This window comes from Mandrillus leucophaeus, unplaced genomic scaffold (assembly GCF_000951045.1).
Source record: "Mandrillus leucophaeus isolate KB7577 unplaced genomic scaffold, Mleu.le_1.0 Scaffold608, whole genome shotgun sequence".
Taxonomy (NCBI): domain Eukaryota; kingdom Metazoa; phylum Chordata; class Mammalia; order Primates; family Cercopithecidae; genus Mandrillus; species Mandrillus leucophaeus.
Genome location: NW_012106564.1, coordinates 1,796,992 through 1,816,690, shown reverse-complemented (window position 1 = coordinate 1,816,690; position 19,699 = coordinate 1,796,992). Strand labels below are relative to the sequence as shown.

The 19,699-nt window shown below is 38.2% G+C and overlaps 2 protein-coding genes across 4 annotated transcripts in view; one reads left to right on the top strand and one right to left on the bottom strand.

Annotated features, from left to right (window-relative positions):
* Positions 1 to 19,699, top strand: part of CMSS1 (cms1 ribosomal small subunit homolog (yeast)) — a 397,344-nt gene that overhangs the window by 45,826 nt on the left and 331,819 nt on the right. The gene's annotated exons all lie outside the window — the stretch shown is intronic.
* FILIP1L (filamin A interacting protein 1-like) overlaps positions 1 to 19,699 on the bottom strand; it is a 310,971-nt gene that overhangs the window by 30,340 nt on the left and 260,932 nt on the right. Inside the window, exon 1 of one of the 3 annotated variants that reach the window (XM_011999905.1) lies at positions 12,891 to 13,165. The exons of 1 other annotated variant lie outside the window; for it this stretch is intronic. The gene's annotated coding sequence lies outside the window, so the exon portion shown is untranslated. Of the gene's footprint in view, positions 1 to 12,890; positions 13,166 to 19,699 lie in introns of those variants that run through there. One more of the 3 variants, XM_011999906.1, reaches the window with a different exon arrangement.

The window sequence follows — 19,699 nt, the reverse complement described above, 5'->3', positions numbered from 1 at the left end:
TTAGATCATCAGGCATTAGATTCTCATACGGAGCATGCAACCTAGATTCCTCACCTGTGCAGTTAACAATAGGGTTCACACTCCTATGAGAACCTAATGCTGCTGCTGATCTGACAGGAGGCAAAGTTCAGGCAGTAATGCTGCCTCATCCCGCTGCTCACCTCCTGCTATGTGACCCAATAATAGGCCTCAGACTGGTATACTGGTCTTCGGCCCTAGGGTTGGGGACTCCTGTACTTGGGGACTCAAAGTCAGGCTGGGTTGACTGGGTTAGTACACTGTATATACTATTCCTGAGCTTGGTTTCCATAGCCAAAAATGTCAGGAAGACTATGAAGGATATTTTATAATGCTTTTTTGAGCTCTTCAGAAGAAAATACAAAGCAACAGATTGAAAGATACCCTAGTTGTCTGAGAAATAGGTCATTTGGGGTTTTCATATTGTTGGATAATTAATTTTGCAGTTTATTTTGTGTACTTTTAACTCTTTAAATTTCAATTGTGGATTTTTAGATTAAATTAGTATTCCTAAATATTTGATACATATTTCAAAATGTGTGTATTAAAAGATATACTAGGAACAGTCTTCCTCTTACCACATCATTTATCTCCCCAACTGTAACCACTGATATTAGTTTCTCTTATGTACTTGTAGAGTTTCTTTATGAGTAAATAAGCAAATATAAATAAAGATTCTTATGCTCTCCCCTTTTTACACAAAAGTAGCTTACAAACACTGTTCCTCAGCATCTTGTTTTTTGCAGCCAAACATTTGTTGGAGATCTTTCCATTAGATCAGTGTTCTTAAGCAGGGGCAGGAAAAGGGAATAAAAATAAACGTGATTGCTAAATACATATTTACAACTTCATGCTAAAGAAATTAAACTTTGTAGGATCTATTTTTAATGGAATTAATATGTAGGAGGTATGGGAGACATATACTTTTGCTGTTTTGAAATTATTAAGATAGATTGTAACAGTAAGATTATTTTCTGTCTTTATAATGTCTGTGTATAGCACCTGCATTTATTTTCTTAGTTGAAAAACTGAGGCCCAGGCAGATTAAATACCAAGCAAGGCCATCATTATGGTGGCCCCGGAACTGGAACTAGAGTGTAGACTCCAATTCCCAGTGTGAGACTTGGCTTATAAAGAGAAGGAAGTAAGCATATTGAAGGGCTACTCTGTGTCACTAGATCTCACTTAATACTTATAGCAACTTTATAAGGTAAGTATTACTATTCTCATTTTGCACATGGAGGAGAAACCAAACAACTAAAATTTATAGAGGTTAAATAATTTTCCAAACAGTACAGGTAACAGACCAGAATAAAAATTCACTGGCTGCAAAGTCTGTGTTCTTTCTACCTAACCACAAGGTTATATGCTAGAAACCCCAGACAAAACAATGTTGACCTCAGAAGAGTTTCCTCTTATCCCATACCATGTTTTTGGTGTTCATTTGTTCATTCCCATGCTTTCTGCTCCACCCATTTGGCTCCCTGACCCCTTCTGCTATTCTCCTCTTTGCTCACTCTGCTCCTCTGCCCACTCACCAGCTTCCTTGCTGTTCCTCAAACAGAACACAGCATGGTGTGCTTTTGTGCTCGCTGTCTCCCCAGGAGCACTGGACTCCCCTCACCTCATTAGTACCATCTGGCATACTTTATGTATTTATTGATTACTGACTGTCTCTCCTACTAGAATGTAAACTTCATGCAGGTAGCGGTGTGTGTATGTGTGCACACACGCATCTTATTCAATGGTTAGTCAATCATTGGTCTGTTTTATTCAATACTATATTTCTGGTAGGGAGCAGTACCTGGTACTTAATTGGGGTTCAATAAATATTTGAAAAAATACTTCTTCTATTTTTGAAATAGGTACCATATTTGAAAGTATGGGTATAACTAAGCAATAGACATATAGTAGGCCCTCCTCTCTATAGTCTACGAATAACAGCTGGTTGAACAATTTTTATATGCCATATACCATGTTAGTCCTGGAAACAGTCATAGGAGGCAGGTATTACTGTCTTCTTATTTTACAAATAAGAACTGAGGCTCAAAAAAGTTAATTTGCCACAGGTCCTGGTAGTAATTGGCACAGCCAGAATGCCAGTGTAGATTTTACTCCAAATCCTGTTTCTCACCCCATTACATGTACATTCACACTTCCTATCTCATACATTATATCTCATGAGCCATCCTCTCCAGTGAAATTTGTGTGTTATAATATTCTGCCTGTCAAAGATCCCAAATCACCACCACTAGCAATCCAGTATTGTGTCACAGTATTTCCTGTAGGTTTATGGCTACTTTGAGCCTTGATCTTGAGACATTAGCAAATATTCTCTTAGTCATTATAATAATATAGCAAGTTTCGTCATTTGGCATAAATTCATAATTATTTTTGGATGGTTTAAAAAATTGTGACTTTGCCAGTAATAACATCTCATGTTCCCCAGAGGAGGTGGGTTTGTCATAAATACTATTTCTATAGAACATTTCAAGGAACCTAAAGTTCTTGGAAAATATTTTTAACAGGCAGCCATTTCTCAGACAGACTTCAAGGGCATAATACTGTATATATATATCTCCTTAGAAATATGTGTGTATGTATTTTATTAAGAATATATTTTTTTATTGCTCACAGTCCATTTGTATTTCAATGATCCTTTTGTATTTTAGCAGATTAAAGAATCCAGGAATGATTCTTTAGAAAATCATTCCAATGTAGCTGTTAAATTTTGTTTTTAACCTCCATTAGTCCCTTTTTTCTCTTCCCAGGTCACAGGTTATTTTCATTTAGATATTGCATATGGGTATTTTGGAGGATTTAGTATGATTCCTTCTCTTAATCCTTACTCTTCAGTGGGCTGCTTTTCTTTCCTTTATTCTCTCCTTTTTAAAAAGTAGATTACAAAGCGTGTATCCTTTTCGAGAACTTATTCTGAACAAAAAGTTAAAACTTTTTTAAGCTTCTGTTTTGTTGTTGTTTTTTAAAAAAGGGCTTTCCTTTTTTACGTGGCTTTCTTACCTTAATTGTTGTTGAGTTCACCATATTTAATAAAAAGCCAAAAGAGGGACCAGTCATGTGCCAGAATGGATAAGTTCACTGGTTTTCACCTCCTTGTACTCTGGCTGCCTACACAGAGGCAGTGGCTAAAGTGGTATGCTTGGGAAACCAAACGTTTCCTAACTTGTTAGTGGGAAATTCAAACTTCAGAAATTTAGAAACCACAACAACAGATGCCTATGTTTTACTGTGACTACTGAAGTCACAGTTTGCCATAGAAACAGGATAGATAGCAGTCTGAAGAGTATAAAATGTGAAACATTTTGATCCTTAGAGGACTTTTTTGGGTCCTCCAGTTTTGCTGTCATAAGTCAGTAAACAAGGAACAAGGAAAATAGGGAAATTTAATACATTTAAGAGTACTTAGAGGTTCAGGCAGTTAGAGGATGAAGGTTAATGTGTGGCTTGGCTTCCTGCTGAGCAAACAATTAGATCATGAGCCACAGTGAGCATCCTACTTCTACCTTTACTCACTCTTCCTAGTTCCTGCGGATGATTGGTTTAAATCTCGTCCATGATATTTTTAAAGCTGGAGTTTGGGCCCTATGCGATCTCTAATTACAGACAGGTGGAAAAGTTTTTATTCTGTAATCTGCTGGAACATGAATGACCATTTTTCTTGTGGTCTCTGTTTTGCTTGTCCTCTTGCATGCTTTGTACAAATTAAAATTATTTTGGTTATCTGAGCCTTGTTTAATTTTCCCTTGACTGTAAGTCCAGAGCATTTGGGTTATGTTTTCCTTTTCAGCAAGTTCTGAATACTGAGAAGACAGAATGCATAAACAGTCTGATCGTACTTCCTTTCCTGTAAGTTGGGTTCTTTTAAGATGAACGTGTTTTAGAGGATATTAAGCTTGCATAGCAAGGAGTAATTCCATCAAAATAATGACAGTGGTCAACAGCATATCTGCTAGAGGTGAGAGCAATGACTTTATACCCCACTTCTCTTGGCCCTGGGTCTGCTGCTTATGCTGTCCCTAAGGAGGAGTTTCCTACATTTAGTTTATGTGAGAAATGTTGTTTGTGGCAGTTAAAGAAATGGCTATAGTATACCTCATGTGTGTGCTATTTGAATACCATCCATGATTGCCCTGACCATATCTTACCTTGTGATTTGGATTTTAAGAGAAAGCAAACTATCTCAGGTTTGAGTAGCTGAAAAAAAAAGGGTTTTTGAAAAAATCTCTGGCTTCACTATTCATCATTTTTTAAAGTTTACTAATTCACAGCTACAAACAAAGAAAGCAGAACCTCAGGTGTTAAACATTTGAAAAGCCACATATCTGATGGCCAGGAAATCTTGGACCACAATCTGCTAGTGACTTAACTATCTGACCGTGCCTCATCTGCTTGTCACCTTAGCTGCAACATGGGGAGAGCAGTGCAATTTTGACTCTAAGGTCTACAAAGCCTTTGGCAATCTTCAAATCTCAGTTCCACAAAATAAATACTCCCAACAACCTTTAAAGTCCTTTTCTCCCTTCTTTCCTATATAACACCGTATACAGATTCACATGTCAAGAGATTTTATGGCTCATCAAGTCTCAATGGTTCAAAAGAATGGAAAACTGTAATTGGAATTCCATGGGATTCAAGTTTATTTGCATCGGTTGTAGTTCACAAGTTGTAAGTATGCTGTAAAAGCAAATAAGTACTTAAAATGTTATACTAAACTGAAAGGACAATTAAACTGAAAAATTAACACCTGGACAAAAAGTATTTACATTGTTAATTTCAAAAGGGACTCTATTGTTTGTGGCTAGGATCTGATATAAGCCATTTAGCCCAAATTGTAAGATATGTCTTACAGATTTGTTTTTTGTGGGTGCATGGTAAAACAGGGAGATTCCAAACTAGCTTTTAAGCCTTTTGTAGTCACCAGCTCTCTTTGGTCCTTTACCTGTTCAGGAAGTTGTTTCTTACTTCAGATGAGTAAGACATTTTTAGGAAAGTTCTTGTGGGTTTCTGATAGGGGGGACTGCCTTGTAAGCAGGGAAATCAAGGTAAAGGGTAACCTCTCTGTAAAGAGTGGCTAAGGTTAGGCACTCTAGAGACAGATCTTCAACAAGCTTAATCCTTTACTCCACTTCACAGCTGGGTGTCTGAGAACAAGAATTCTTCATGACTGCATCCTACAAAGCACCTCCTCTTTGGCCTGAGACAGTCCCTATATGTCAGTCTGGCAGCACCAGATGATGAAGGAGCATCATCCCTAAGGATAGACTGGCATAACTAGAAGAGTAACAGTATCTGCTATGGGTCTGGCACTGTACCAACTGCTTCATCACATTTAAGCTTCAGGTTAAATTGATGTTACCTTAAGCTGCCTTCCTTTCTGTGTAAGTCCAGGTTGTTCTGAAGGCTAAATAATGGGCTGGGTATTCTGATCTTGGCACAAACCTTATTTCTCTTTTAGCCTCAGGTTGTCCTTTCATAGTAGACTTCTGAAGAATAAGTCTGCCATCTTTTTTGGAATGCTGCATTCAGTCATCTCCATTTACATTTCAGTTCCCATCTTTTCCATGAGTGTTTCTGAACTTGTCTAACCCTGGCTGATTTTCCTTTTCTAAGTCCCCACAGCCCTTACAGCTTTATTACCTAAATAGTCTATATTATTTTGTACTGCTTTCTAATTTGTTTCAGTACATTACTTTTGCCGTTAAGCCAACTGTAAACTCCTTAAAGGAATGATATCTCTGTATCCCTCATATGGGTTTGAACTCTGTACATACTTAACCAAATGACTGAGAGGTAAAAAGAACCACTTCCTAGGGGAGTAGAACCATCCCTTAGGCTGAGTGGTACCTAAAGTTCTCAGAATTACTTGTTATTAGAATGGAAGATGGACAAGTAGAGTTTTGTTCCTCTTGTTCTTGTCACTTCTGGAAGGAGAACCATTTGGTGAAGTGAAGAATTCACTTGGAGACAAATTTAATTAAAGTCCAGATGGGGGAAATTGGCCAGAGAATCTTAACTCTGCCTGTGATTCTTTGCATCTGTGTTCAGCCTAATGAATTTTATTGAACTGTAAAAATAATCTTATGGGGCAGAATTTGGGGGAGCCCCAAATTACTTGACAAAGTTACTGTCACTTTTATTTGAAAGCCTCAAGAATAATATGCAACTTCAAACATAATGTATTTATTTTAATAACATGAGTGTTTGAAAAGTAGATAATCTTCCTTTTAGCAGGAGTGGATTCATTTTCACAAAATTCCACAGAGTAATTCACTTCTTCTGCCATGCCCAATTAACAGACTAACAAGTTAAGACTAAGGGACTTCCACAGTATCTCACTGCATGGGTGTTTGTCTTCAGCAAGAAACCAGCAACTTTCTCATGTTCTCCCTAGGCTCCTAGACCAAGCAACTCCTTCCTTTTCTTCAAATTTAACAGGCAGACACTTAAGTCTTGCCAGCCCAAATGTGATGTTTTACATTCCACTTATGATCTCTGCTCAGAGATTTGTTTTTGTTTTGATTCACATAAAAATGAATTTTAAAAGGAAAGAGAAAAACTTATTTCACCTTTAAACTTTTGTTCCAGGACTGGTGGGCCATGAGACACAATAAATCTGGCAGATTTGCTTCTGTCAGGGGAGCCCATCTTAGAGGACTGACCTTATCTTTGAGGCTGCTCTAGATACAGTGATTTGGAGCTCTCACAAGCCCAAGTGCTACAGCCATGTTCATCTTTTCTCCATTTACATGTGGACTCTTCTCCTCAAATTACCCTCATTTTCTTCAGCTAATTTGTCTCTGTAGTGATATAATCAGTAGCTTGTATTTTTATATTGTCTCTTCTCTACTTGATCAGAGTTCCCATGGGGGTTATTGCTCATTATTCAATCTTTATTGGGAACTGAGAAATACTTGGGGTGGATGACATTGTTCCCTTTTTTGTAGTTTGTAGAAACCAAGGGAGCAGGAGTCTCACCCATTAAATGGATAGCAGAGCTAAGAGTAGAACTCTGATTTATCGACCCATTATTCTTACTCTTTTAGTCTCACCATTGAGACACCAACATTCATCCATGTCAGTTCAGTGTCACTATTCAGCAAGGTTGGCCATTGACTATATTCTGTTGAAGTTTTTATAAGCACTCTCCCACACTGTTTATCTTTACTTAGTTTTTATGTGTAGCTGATCTCTCTTACCCGCATTGCATTACCAGTCCGTTAAAAAAGAGCAGGGATGGGACCATAATTGAAGTTGTTGTCCAAGAGCTGCTAGTGATCTTAGTCCTTGTCATTAATGTGGTACCAGTCCATGCTAGTAGCTATAGCTGGGTTAGTGACACGGTATGGTGTGTGGTGAACTTAGTTGCTGGGCCTGTTGTCATGCCTTGTGCTTAGCTCAGTAAATGTTTGCTACTGCTGAGGAGAATTACAAGCCCTAGGCTAGCTTCACAGGTTGACACTGGAGTAATCTAACTTTGAAATTAAAGAAAAATCACTCTTCTGTAAAATCTGGGAGATACACTGGGTTACCCACAGAAACTTTGGAATTAGGTACATGCTTGGGAAAGGCAGTCTGCTGCATGGCAAAGATAAGCCATTTGTGCCCCATAAATGCATCTTCACCTGAAGCACAGAGATTAGAGAAATTCAGAAGAGTCCACCCTTCATTAACCACTGCACTGTGTTCTTCCATATTTTGCTTGAAGGCCATTCCATGCCCCAGGGTGACTCACCTGGTACTCCTTCACCATGTATACAAAGTCTTATCTTATTGGGGAGGGAGTTAAACTGAGGTAGATGAAGGTGGGCAGAAAAGCATCTGACTTAGTCTACCTATGTAACACATACTGCCGTACAAAGCAGATTTCACTGCCTTGACTTAATCTGAGCCTAACTTGGTTTCTGGTTTTTCTGACTTAACCTGAGCCTAACTTGGTTTCTAGTTAAGTCACTGCCTTGACTTAACCTGAGCCTAACTGATTTCTGTAAGTCACTTCCCTATGGTTGCTTTAAGTAGTGGCTGAGATTTGTTTTCGGCTCCTAAACAAAATCTAGAAGAAGGGGCCCTCCACAGCCCATTGTTTGCAGAAACACTTTTTTTTTTTTTTTGGTATCAAATACGCAGCTTCTAGGTTGTAATATGTTCGTATATTTATCCAACACCTTTTTTGTCCCAGCAACACACCTACTAATTGTACCTGGGTACCTTCCTAGGCACTGGAGGTAAAGCTGGTTGTAAAACTGACCCTGAATGAGTTTATAGTCCAAGAGACAGAAAATAAGCAAATAAATCATTAATGACTAATTTAATGTCACATCACAGTGCACAGTTTGAAGGAAAATAAAGCAGGGTAGGTATCACCAGGAGCTTATAGCCTTTATAGGTGACTTCCTCTGCAGTTTTTGGGGAGGTTGTTTTGAAGGCACTGAGTCACTTTGAATTTTGAAAGGGATCCTGCTAACTGGGGACATCTGAGGAATGCAAAATGCTTAGCTGTAAGATAGTAATAGAAGGTGATTTGTCAAGTTAGTGGTTCAGACCTAAATGTCTTTGACCACAGAGTACAGAGTCTTTCCAAGGCACCTCTCACCTTCCAAGTAGAGAGTGGGATTTGCCAGCCGGAGGACCTTTAAATACACTTATTTTTTGTTTTCTCTTTCCTCCCTTTATCACCTCCCTTCTGTTGTAGCCTGATTAAATTGTATTGATTTTCACAATGCTTCCTTATCCTTTGCTTTTTTATTGCTTATACTTAAGAACTTTGAACCTTTCTACTTTCTTTTTTTAATGGATTTTATATCTAAATTAACACCTACAGTACGGAGGCTTTTTCTGGGGCTTCTGTTCTCCTCTCTTCCTAGCATTAATTAAGGAAAAACTACTGGTGAGCTGTAGCCCAAGAATGCAGGGAGCCCTGGCCCTACTTCTGCATAGCTGTGTCTCTGGGGCAAGTCACACTGTGGACATCAGTTTCTTCTGTAAAGGGAGGCATTTGGATCAGATGACCTCCATTGCCCCTTCCAGCTGTAAAATTCTGTGTATATTCTGTGCCAGGACTCTGTGTGTGTGTGTGTGACTCTGGGGCCTGGGGTATCCCATTTTCCATATAGTAAAGTACCTTATCAAGGTACTTCTCAAATTCATAGTTGAATGTTTGCTGTTTTGATGTAATATATGCTCTCTTTTGCTGATAATAACTCCTTTAGGCTAGAATAAGTAGTTATCATAAACAGACACAAGGAGTTGAGGTATGTCTGCATCCTGTTTGTCCCAATCATACACTTTCCTATCTACTCTACTTGCCTCCCTACTGCTCCCCCGCCTGCCCCCACAAACACATCATTCCCTAAGCTTGTTAAAAAAAAAAAATCTATACTTAACAATTAATCACATTTTGGAGCCAGTAGAGCATAGAAATGTGAGGATGGTCAGACTGGAAAAAGAATACTGCTAATGTGTTCTCGTTCTTGGGCTCAGACTTAAAACTGCTGCTGTCCTATCTTAATCTGCTAAAGCATCTCAGAGAACAAGCATGAAGAGGGAGTGTTTCTCTCATATCTGAAAAAGAAACAAGGGACTTTCCTTGGCGAGCCTTCCCATCTTTGTTTGCCCAGCTTTCTCAGGCAGAGACGATGTTAGTGCAGATGAAGGTCAAGGAGAATCTCACTCTTTTTTTTTTTTTAAAAAAAGAGGGATGTGCAAGGGCTTATAAGTGTTGGTGATAATCTGCTAGGAATTAGTGCACCTAACAAAGTGATTCAAAACATGAATGTCCCACCTCATTTTAAGTAGAAAATGATCAGCCAGCCAGAGGAGGTTCTAAAAGTCATTGCAGCACACTTTAAGCATATGTGACTTGATCGGTGGCTAGAAAATGCTGTAGTGATGACAGCAGCAACCACAGAAATACTGCTTTGAAGGTTTGTGATGCTGGCTGCATATGCGGTGTCTCTCCATCTTTAAATCCTTATTTAAATATAATTTACAGAAACTAAACAATCAGTTTAAATTGAAGCTGAATTCATAGTCAAATACAAATTAAATGGACCTTAAAAATCATGTAAAATTAATATGTCCAACAGATAAGGTAGGGTGTATTAGATTTTTTCAAAGATGACAGGCTCTGTGAACAACAGATGGGGCCATTTCAGTTCCTGAAGCAGGTTGAGACCAATATTGCTTTACATCCACAATATCCAGTCTTTTATAAACAGTTCTCTTCTTGCCCCCCTTCCTTTTTCCTTTAAATAGGAGAGGCTGTATTTTTTTTTTTTTTTTTTCTATTCACCTTGTAAAATGTTCACTTTGCCCTGAAGCACTAGACATGGACAGAACATGACCTAGGAAGAATTATTGGAATCTTATTCTTCCTCCTACATTTTCACTTTTTTTCTTAAATCTCAAAATGCATTTATTACCAAAGGCACTTTTTTGGAGGGGAAGGTACAGCAGAGAACCCTTAAACAAAATTTACAGCCTTTTGAGAAGGCAAATTAATGGGAACTGCAAGAGAACTGGAAAGTTAAGTCAAGGCTTGATTTGTGTTTTCATACTGGCTGTTACTATAGTCTCCATCACAGCATTAGGAAAGTAGCACAAAAATACCGGGGCTTAACAGTTAAGGTTAAACACCACAAAAGGGCAAATGAACTTACTAAGCGTAAAATTATTATGTGCTTTATTTGGAAGTGTAGAAATTCACATTCATTCTATCAAAAACATTTTTCCATCATACAGATTGTCCCAAGGACTAAGAAATGCTCACCCAAAGAGCCCACTGTGAGATAATGTATCCATGATAAATCATACTTAGCTTTCAGTTTTAAAAGAGGTCTTAATATGCGATTGTTCTTTGAACCATGCTTTAATAAATGGGAAAAAGTGTGAAATATTAAAAAGTGTTATTTTTAAATTTTTAAAAATGGATGCTTGCCTGCTTTAAAAAAATAAAAGGCAGACACTGGAAACACAGCTGTTAAGAGTTTTGATGGAAGTTACGATTTTCAACAGTTGAGTTATAGTTTATGGTACAGATGGTACCCTGGGTATAGCTGGAACAATAATTGATGGTTTCTGTTTGTCTTTTCCTCTGTTAGATTCAGAAGAGCAGAATATCTTTTTTCCAACGCAGGAATTTTTCAGTTTCCAATTACTGCTTATATCAAATAAACAGCTCTTCCATTGCATATTCTGTACTTCTCCACGGTGACATGGGTGTTGGCCCCGCGCTTCTCATTATGGTAGGCTTCCCTCGGTTAGAAATAATAGTTTGTGGAAAATCCTACTTCTCAGTACTAACCTGCAGTTTATGTAGCCTATCCTCAGGCCAAATAACATACAATTTTTCTTTTAAAATGTGAAAACCAAAGTCTTGCATTGCTCCACACAAAATTAGCAAAAACAGAAAAACTCCTATGAGGCAAAAATGATAGGCACCAATGTCATATACTTTTAAAAACCCTCCAATAGAAATTATTAGAAATATACAGATATAACCCACATTTTGAGTATTTTTTTAATGCTGTGTTTCAGTGATAAATCTGGGATCTGACATTTTCTTCTCACTGACAATTAAATATTAAAAACACAAATTTGTGACACACACATACACCTCAGTGGTTATAGTGTGCTGCTCCTCTGTTAAACTTTTACTGTATCTCTAGTTATCTTATATGGTCATTTTAGTGCCAACTAAAATGCCAGCATTTTTATATCTTGAAGTAAATATAAATGGCAGCCTGTGAATTCTGAGTTTGAATTGTATATACTTATAAAACATAGAGACTGTTTTAAAAGGGACAATTCTGTCACACAGTTGTTAACGTTTTATTTTACAATATATGTTTAGACTAGATAAGGTTTGAATGATGAATCAGTTTTTCATCTCCTATTCCAGTGTTCTAAAGTTGACATAACCTTTTATTTTTAATTCCTCCGTTGACTTTTAGTTGGAAAAAATGAAGTGAAATATTATGAAGATTTTTCTGCCAAGTGTTCAGTTATCATACTGTAAGAGTTCACTACTAGCAATAGCCTCTTCAGGATTTAGATGTAACTAATTATGGTTTAAAATGCTACTGATTAATACAGTTATTCTATAAGTTTTACCTTTTAAATTGGCATTTTTTACATAATATACTACTATATACTACTATCCAAAATATTACTCTAGAAATAACTGTGAGGTTTGTCATTTTTCCAGTATCTGCACTTGAAGCAGAAAGTTGGAACTCAAAACTATGATAGTTACTTCCTTGTACAAATTGACATATGCTTTTAAGACAAAATAGCATTTATACGATTTTTTGAAGTTTAAAAAGATTTTACTTTTTAAGTTAGGTTCGTCTTAATTCCAAGATGTATTCCTAACCATGTTTTTCTAGTCACTTATATTAACATTTACAAAAAGAGGGGAAAACCTGGCACTAACAAATTTTCGCATTCTGCTCATGTAAGACAAGCGAGTTTGAGTCCGGGGGAGAGAGAGGATCAAGAGATAGGGTTGCTGCCATACAATATAAGTCTCCCCCACCCTTTCCCCAAAGATTTCTCAATATGGGCAGAATTCAATGTGTAGCTCACGTGGAAAGCGTATGTAATACAGTCAGCTCCCACCTCTCAACATTTAAAATTAAATCTCTAATCTGTTTTCTCCGCCGGAGAAAACTTTTACTTTCAAGTTTTGTGTGAGTTGGAAATGGTTTTGAACCTCGAATTCATTGGATGCGCTTTGTGAAACCTGTCTGCAGTTTGTGATGCTGAGACAGCTTTAACAGCCACCCACAGACTTGCTACCTGGCTCTCTGACAGCAGTGCCCCTTGGTGGAGCGGAGTTGTTCTCCCGGGCTTACCTGAGCTGCCTGCGCCGGGGCGGGCGGGGGCCTGGCCGGGCCGCTGTGGTGCCGCGCTGCGAGCCGGCTGTGCGCGCTCCAGGAGTCGCCCGAACAATGCGAGCGGGGCGCAGAGCGCGCCCGGCCTATGGGCCTTACGTCACTGCTCCGCCTTATAAGGCGCTCCGCGTGTGCGGTGCGGTCGGCGGGGGCGCCGGTGACCGCGAGACCCGCGGCCGCCGCAGCGCAGCAACGCGCCCGACTCCTGCGGACGTTCCGGCCGTGTGAATGGACCGTGGTTCCCGGCTCCCACCGGAGGGAATGAGCGGTGGGCCGGGACGCCGGCGCCCGCCTGTAGTGCTAACCAAGTCATTGGGAGGCAGGGTCGATCTGCTTGTAACTTTTCTCCCTCTGGGTCCCTAAAGCTGTTACTGCTCCAGGGACTTCAATACACATCCTGTTATTCTTATGTAAACTTTTGTAAATTCATTATACTTTTTTTTGGTTGCTGGGGGTAGGCGGGAGAGGAAAAGGAGAAGTGTGGGGTTTTGTGGAGACATCTCTGGGGGTAATTTAGACTTCAAACTGTCTCTTTCCTCTTTGTAATGAGTAGGGGTCCTCAGAGGATACTGTTTTATTTCCTGATGATCTAACTACCAAACAATTCTTCAAGTGATGATGGGAAGGCCAGATGAAATCTTATTTTTTTTTCAGTGTTTTTCCTGAAAGAACCTCCTCTTTCCCCATTTCTGCATGCTTGTGTTTTAACGAAAGCAGTTAAAACTAATCATTTTTTGGCAGGGAAAAAAATTTAAAGAAATTAAATGTTTTGTGCTGTACTTTCAACACAATGTATAAAATTATAACTTTAGAGCCAGTTTTAATGTTTGTTCTCTTCTACGGGCAAACAAAATAAAGACAAAAATAACCATGTGAAGAAAAAAGAAATTAGCCAAATATGATTGACTTAAGCATATTATCCTCTAGTCTGGGGTAGATTCACTTGTACAAATCCTATTTCTTGTGAATGAGAATTCACCTCTGAATTATAAGAGAAGTCATACCTAAAGTTCTAGCCCAACTATATGAATCTGCTAAATAAATTAGGGACGTGGCATTCTTGTTTGCAAGCTTCAGATGAGTAATTTTAGTAGCTTCAGTCCTTTTAAAACCTCTTTTAAAATTACATTAAAATAGGATTGCTTCCTATTATGATGTACATATGTCTGTAGAATTATTGTTTCCATATGTTTTGTCAAACAGGAACGATGAAAATAGTCTGCTTGCTTCATTTTCTTAGTGTGGAGTGGAGAAAGGATGTTTGCAGAGTTGTTAGTGGAAATGGTGTGGAATAAAGATGCAGGGCACAACAGTAAATGTATGTCCTCTTCGCTAAATTGGGAGTTCACTTTATCATTATTCTAGATCACTCTGAGTACCTACTGAGAAACCTAAAGTAAACTCACTCTTGCTTTTCATATACATTGTGCTATTTTAAGAGAAGTGAGTTACACATACTCTTCAGCTGAACTTAAAATTTAATATTTGATTTGCAGTTGTGTACTAACATTTTGGATGTTGAGTTTGTTAGTTTTGTTAGTTTTAACTCTTCTGCCCTGTATTTGTGAATTGCATTGTAATCTTTTTAGTCTCCTGTGCCTACCTCATACTTATTAAACATCCTTTTTGAGATGTTTGTGCTACATTTTTTATTACAAATGAGATTAAATGACTTTTATGAAAGTTGTATGATACATAAACACCTGAATCTCAGCCCCAAACTGATAGCATACTTTTACCCCAGAGCTAACAGTTTTGTAGCTTGTTTTGCATCTTTTTCCCTCTGATAGGCAAATACGTTTCCTAACATTTAACACTACCATTTGTTTCTTTCTCACATGTCCATCCTCAAGTATTGCATTTATTTTCACTCTTTTGACTTGCTGGTTCCCCATGAAATATGTTAGTTTTATTTCCTCCTTTTCTTTAGCTCTATTCTGAAGAATAGAGAAAAGAGGATTAGGGCTTCTATTCTTGTATGCCCTTGCCTGGTACACTACTTGCCTGGTTACATTACTAATGTGTTACTCCTGAAACATCGGTCTCTTGACCCAGCTTGACTCAGCTTTCCAAGTGAGGTCATAGTTATGTGACCACTGTCTTCAGGAACCAATATTAATAGCCCTCATTTGTTGAGCTTTTAGATCATACCTACCACCATAGTTAGTGATCTACAAGCATTTCATCATTTAATCTTCACAACACATTTTGATGTGATATGATCCATGCTTTTCCGATAAAGACGTTTAGAAAGCTAAAGTGGCTTGACCAAGGTCACACTGCTACTAAAGTAATGATGCAGGGATTTAAAGCAATGTTTACATATATAGCCTTCTTGTACATATATAGTCTTCTCTTAATGGTTTCCTCAGAATCTCTCAGAGGTGTATTTGGTAAAGGAGTGTTCAGATTTAACTGAGAAGTTTCTCTTTATTTTCTAGACTGAATCTTGAACTGGGAAAGCCAAGAGTCATCCTATTTTTTTGTGGATTTGTGGATTTACTGGCAGTTTTCTGGAAGGTGGCAGCAACGTATCTTGTTCTAGTAAAATTAGAATATCATGACCATTTCACTTCAAACGAACGTCAAGGGTTTTGAGGGAGCAGGACCTTTATCTGATACAAGAGTACCCTGGGTGGTGTATTGCAAACTCCAACCAGCTGTTGGCATTGTGCGCCATTGACCACATAAGTAGATGAGTAGACTTTTATTTCCTTCCCTCTTTCAACCAAAATTCTTTCTGAGATGTAATTTTTATTCTCTTGGTTTCTGAAATTCTCTTCATTTGTGAAATTCTCTTAGTTTCTATTTGTGAAAATAGTAGAGTTATAATCACTGCGCCTCAAAATTGGCTGAGAGAGTTTTACTTCCTAACCTTGTTCTGTCCAATTACTGTGTGACTTTCTTTTCATTTCATAATCAAGAATTTCCTACAAATAAGCATACCTAGACACTAAGGTCTTTTCTACAATTAGTAATCTGAATTTATGATCTAAATCAAATTACTAGCTTTAAGCTGTTATTTAGAAATGATACAAAGAAATTTTTCTAGCAAATTCATTGCTTTCTAATGTGGGAGAAGGGGTTTGTAGGTAACAAGGCTAGAAACAAGGAGGTATCAACTAGATTTAGCCATATTATATTATGTCAAAAACAGCTTAATATCACCAGTTTCCCTGGTTCAGGCTAATTGTCAGGAGGCCATTAAAATGACCACAGTAACAGGTGTTATTAGTGAAGTCAGTTGCTACTGACCATAATTACAACATCATCATTATTTAACTTTTAAAAAATACCATTAATGTACTGCTAATCACATCAAGCCAGTTCCTCTTTTTGAAGTAACTGCTCTTATTTTCTTTCATGTCTTCTCTCCCTACCTTTGTTTCTTCTTTTGACTGGTCAAGTCTTTCAGTCGTCCAAATATAGTAAGTGCCAAAGAAGAAGCAATAATTAATGGGATGTTTCTTGCAGCTGCCCACAATTTTCACTGCTGGTTCTTTGATCAGTTAAGCAGTGGTGTGCTCTGCTCCCTAGGAGCTCTGCTTTGAGCTATGAGATGGTAATGCTAACTCTGTATATGACATGTTGCTTCTTTGCCTCTGTGAGATAGTATATGTGGAAACACTGTCATGTACAAAGAAAAACAGCAATTATTATGGACCTGGTCCTGTATGAGAAGCTGAACAGAGTGGGAACAGACCCAGGATTGCATAAGGAAAGATATAGCTCCATGGTCCTGCACTGCTTCAGACTACAGTTGGATTGGCCAGAATATGAGCTTTCGGTGTTTATTCCACCCCACGCTACCTTCTACTATCTTACCCACAGCCTTCTTGCAAAGCAGCTTTGCCACTGAGCACTGGATAACCTTGCCGTAGATCCGATCGTGTGCTTGTCCCTTCTCCTCTGCTGCTGCACAACTTAGGATGAAGGCTGAAGGGACATGTAGGCAACTGTGAATGTGGAGTCAATGGGAATGTCTGCAGTAAAAGCACCTTCTCTCCATGCCCTAGACAGTCATTTTTCTAATCAACCTCATTTTTTCACTCTTTCAGTTCTTTGGGTGCCACCTATCTGACTCTGTACATGTAGATACCCACATGAAATACATCACATCTCCACGCTTAAACTGTATTTTAAGAGCCTTTAACCAGCAGTTAACTGGTTAAATCTTAATATACATACGAACTGCAGTAACTGAATATACATATGAACTGCAGGTCTATATATATAGACTGTCTTTACTTTTATCTGTAGCCTGAATCTCCGGTCCCAGGCCTATAGTCCGCAAAGTCTCCAGAACCCTTCCAATTATTCTGCTCACACTTCAGCTGACTATGACTCTAGAATAGTGACCCTTGAGAACTCATTACAGCAGTAGTGTCCATGTGATGCTAGGGTATGGGAAGTCCTTTATTATTACAACATTAAAATGATGATATTTTGTGGTTTTAAAATTAATTTTAAAATTTTTTATTTTATTTTATTTTATTTTTTATTTATTATTTTTTTTTTGAGACGGAGTCTTGCTCTGTCGCCCCCAGTGGCACAATCTCGGCTCACTGCAAGCTCCGCTTCCCAGGTTCACGCCATTCTCCCGCCTCAGCCTCTGGAGTAGCTGGGACTACAGGCGCCTGCCACCACGCCCGGCTAATTTCCTTTTTTTTTTTTTTTTTTTTTTTTTTAGTAGAGACGGGGTTTCACCATGTTAGCCAGAATGGTCTCAATCTCCTGACTTCGTGATCCACCTGCCTCGGCCTCCCAAAGTGCTGGGATTACAGGCTTGAGCCACTGCACCCAGCCAAAATTTTTTTATTTTAAAATTAATAGGCACCCTTCATAATTTGGAAAATGCATAAAAGTAAAAAATTTTACATGTAGTCCTACCACACGAATACTGCCAACTATTAATAATTCAATGTACAGTGTTTCTTATAGTCTTTTTCTGAGCATTTGTAAAGCATCATTTTCATAGTGTGGGTGAACCCTGTATGTGTATGTATATGTGTGTGTATATATTATGTTTCTTTTTGCCTTTATTATATATTTCTGAATCATGTTAGTGGCTTTTCTGTAGACATTGGGTTATTTAAAAGCACGTATTTACATATTCTCCCTAGCATTGGTGTTCACAAAGCCAACCACTGCCTGTTGGCCCCCTCACATTGCCACGGTCTTGTTCCTCATCAAACAAAGCAAGGAAGTCTGTTTAGTAAGGAATCATCTGTTGCAAGAGACTTCCTACCCTTGGTTTACAGGGAATACCATAAGTTGGCTATGTACTCTAGTGAGCATACTAGTAGGTGAGTAGAATGACTTAGAGAGAATGAAGAATTGATAATGTGATGCCACCATAAGATTATTAAATGGGAAGCAGGAAAAGTCTGTTATTTAGGTCCAGTCCATTTGCTTATTTATTCCTACAAACATTTTGTGTTTCCTTGGTAACTAATAATAGTTTTGAGAAAATGTTGAACTCACAAGTATTACTGCAGAAGTGAAAAAAACCCTCAAATCACAGAAATTAGAGATGGAAAAGACCTATTAGGTCATCTTCCCTGTCCCTTGCCAGTACAGATTGTTCTCAGTGCTTTGTTCAGTCCATTTTTTAAAGGGCCCTTGTCATATAATTTGTAGCCCATCTCTTTTTTTTTTTTTTTTTTTTTTCTTGAGACACAGTCTCACTGTGTTGCCCAGATTGGAGTACAGTGGTGCAATCTTGGCTCATTGCAACCTCCACCCCCTGGGTTCAAGCAATTCTCCTGCCTCAGCCTCCCTAGTAGCTGGGATTATACATGTGTGCTACCAAGCCTGGCTGATTTTTGTATTTTTAGTAAAGACGAGGTTTCACCATGTTGGCCAGGCTGGTCTCGAACTCCAGACTTCAGATGATCTGCCCGCCTCGGCCTTCCAAAGTGCTGGGATTACAGGCGCGAGCCACCACACCTGGCCCATCTCTTTTTTAAGTAATACATTTTTAAAGAAACCACTGACAGATTTTCCCATGTAGATGTGGAGCTTGATTTCAGGGTGAATACTTGCAGAGAAAGACCTGTGGATTCAAAGTACAGTTGAACAAGTTTTATTAGTTGGAAGTCTTTGGAATAGTTTAGGATGTCTTTGGAATAGTTGACCAACTAAGAGTAGAACAGTTGGGTAAATTGGATTTATATGTTTTCTTTTATCTTTGGAACTCAAATAGAGCAATTCCTGAGCATAAATTTTAATTATAAACTTCTAGACTCATTGAAATGGGCTTAGAAAACCTGAGAAAATAAAGCATCCAGGAAGTAAAAAAGTAAGAGTAAAACTATTCTAAGATAATTTTTATAAAAATTACATTTTATAATATCCCTTTCTGTTCCAAATTCTGCTTTTTCCATTATTTACATAGTCCATTGATTGATATGAAGGTGACTTCTAATTGTAAAATCCTTTATTTTGTCCAGCAACTTCTTCTAGACTCTAGAAGGACAGAATAAAACTGTCTCATAGAAGCAGTCAGTGGTGGTGGTAAGACTAAATCTTCCACTTCCTCATGTAATGGCTGGAAATGTCTTCACTGAGAAAAATGAACAAATTAAGAGTAAAAAATGTGCTTAGAGTTTTATTAAGAAGAATGATCCTTTCATAAAATCATATTTTAGAGTATAAAAGGCCTTAGAAAACATCTGATCTTCTTATTGCCACTCTCTGTTCCCCATTTTTAAATAAATGAGATAACTGGAGCTCAGAGAGGTTAAGGGACTTGCCCCAAGGTCACACAG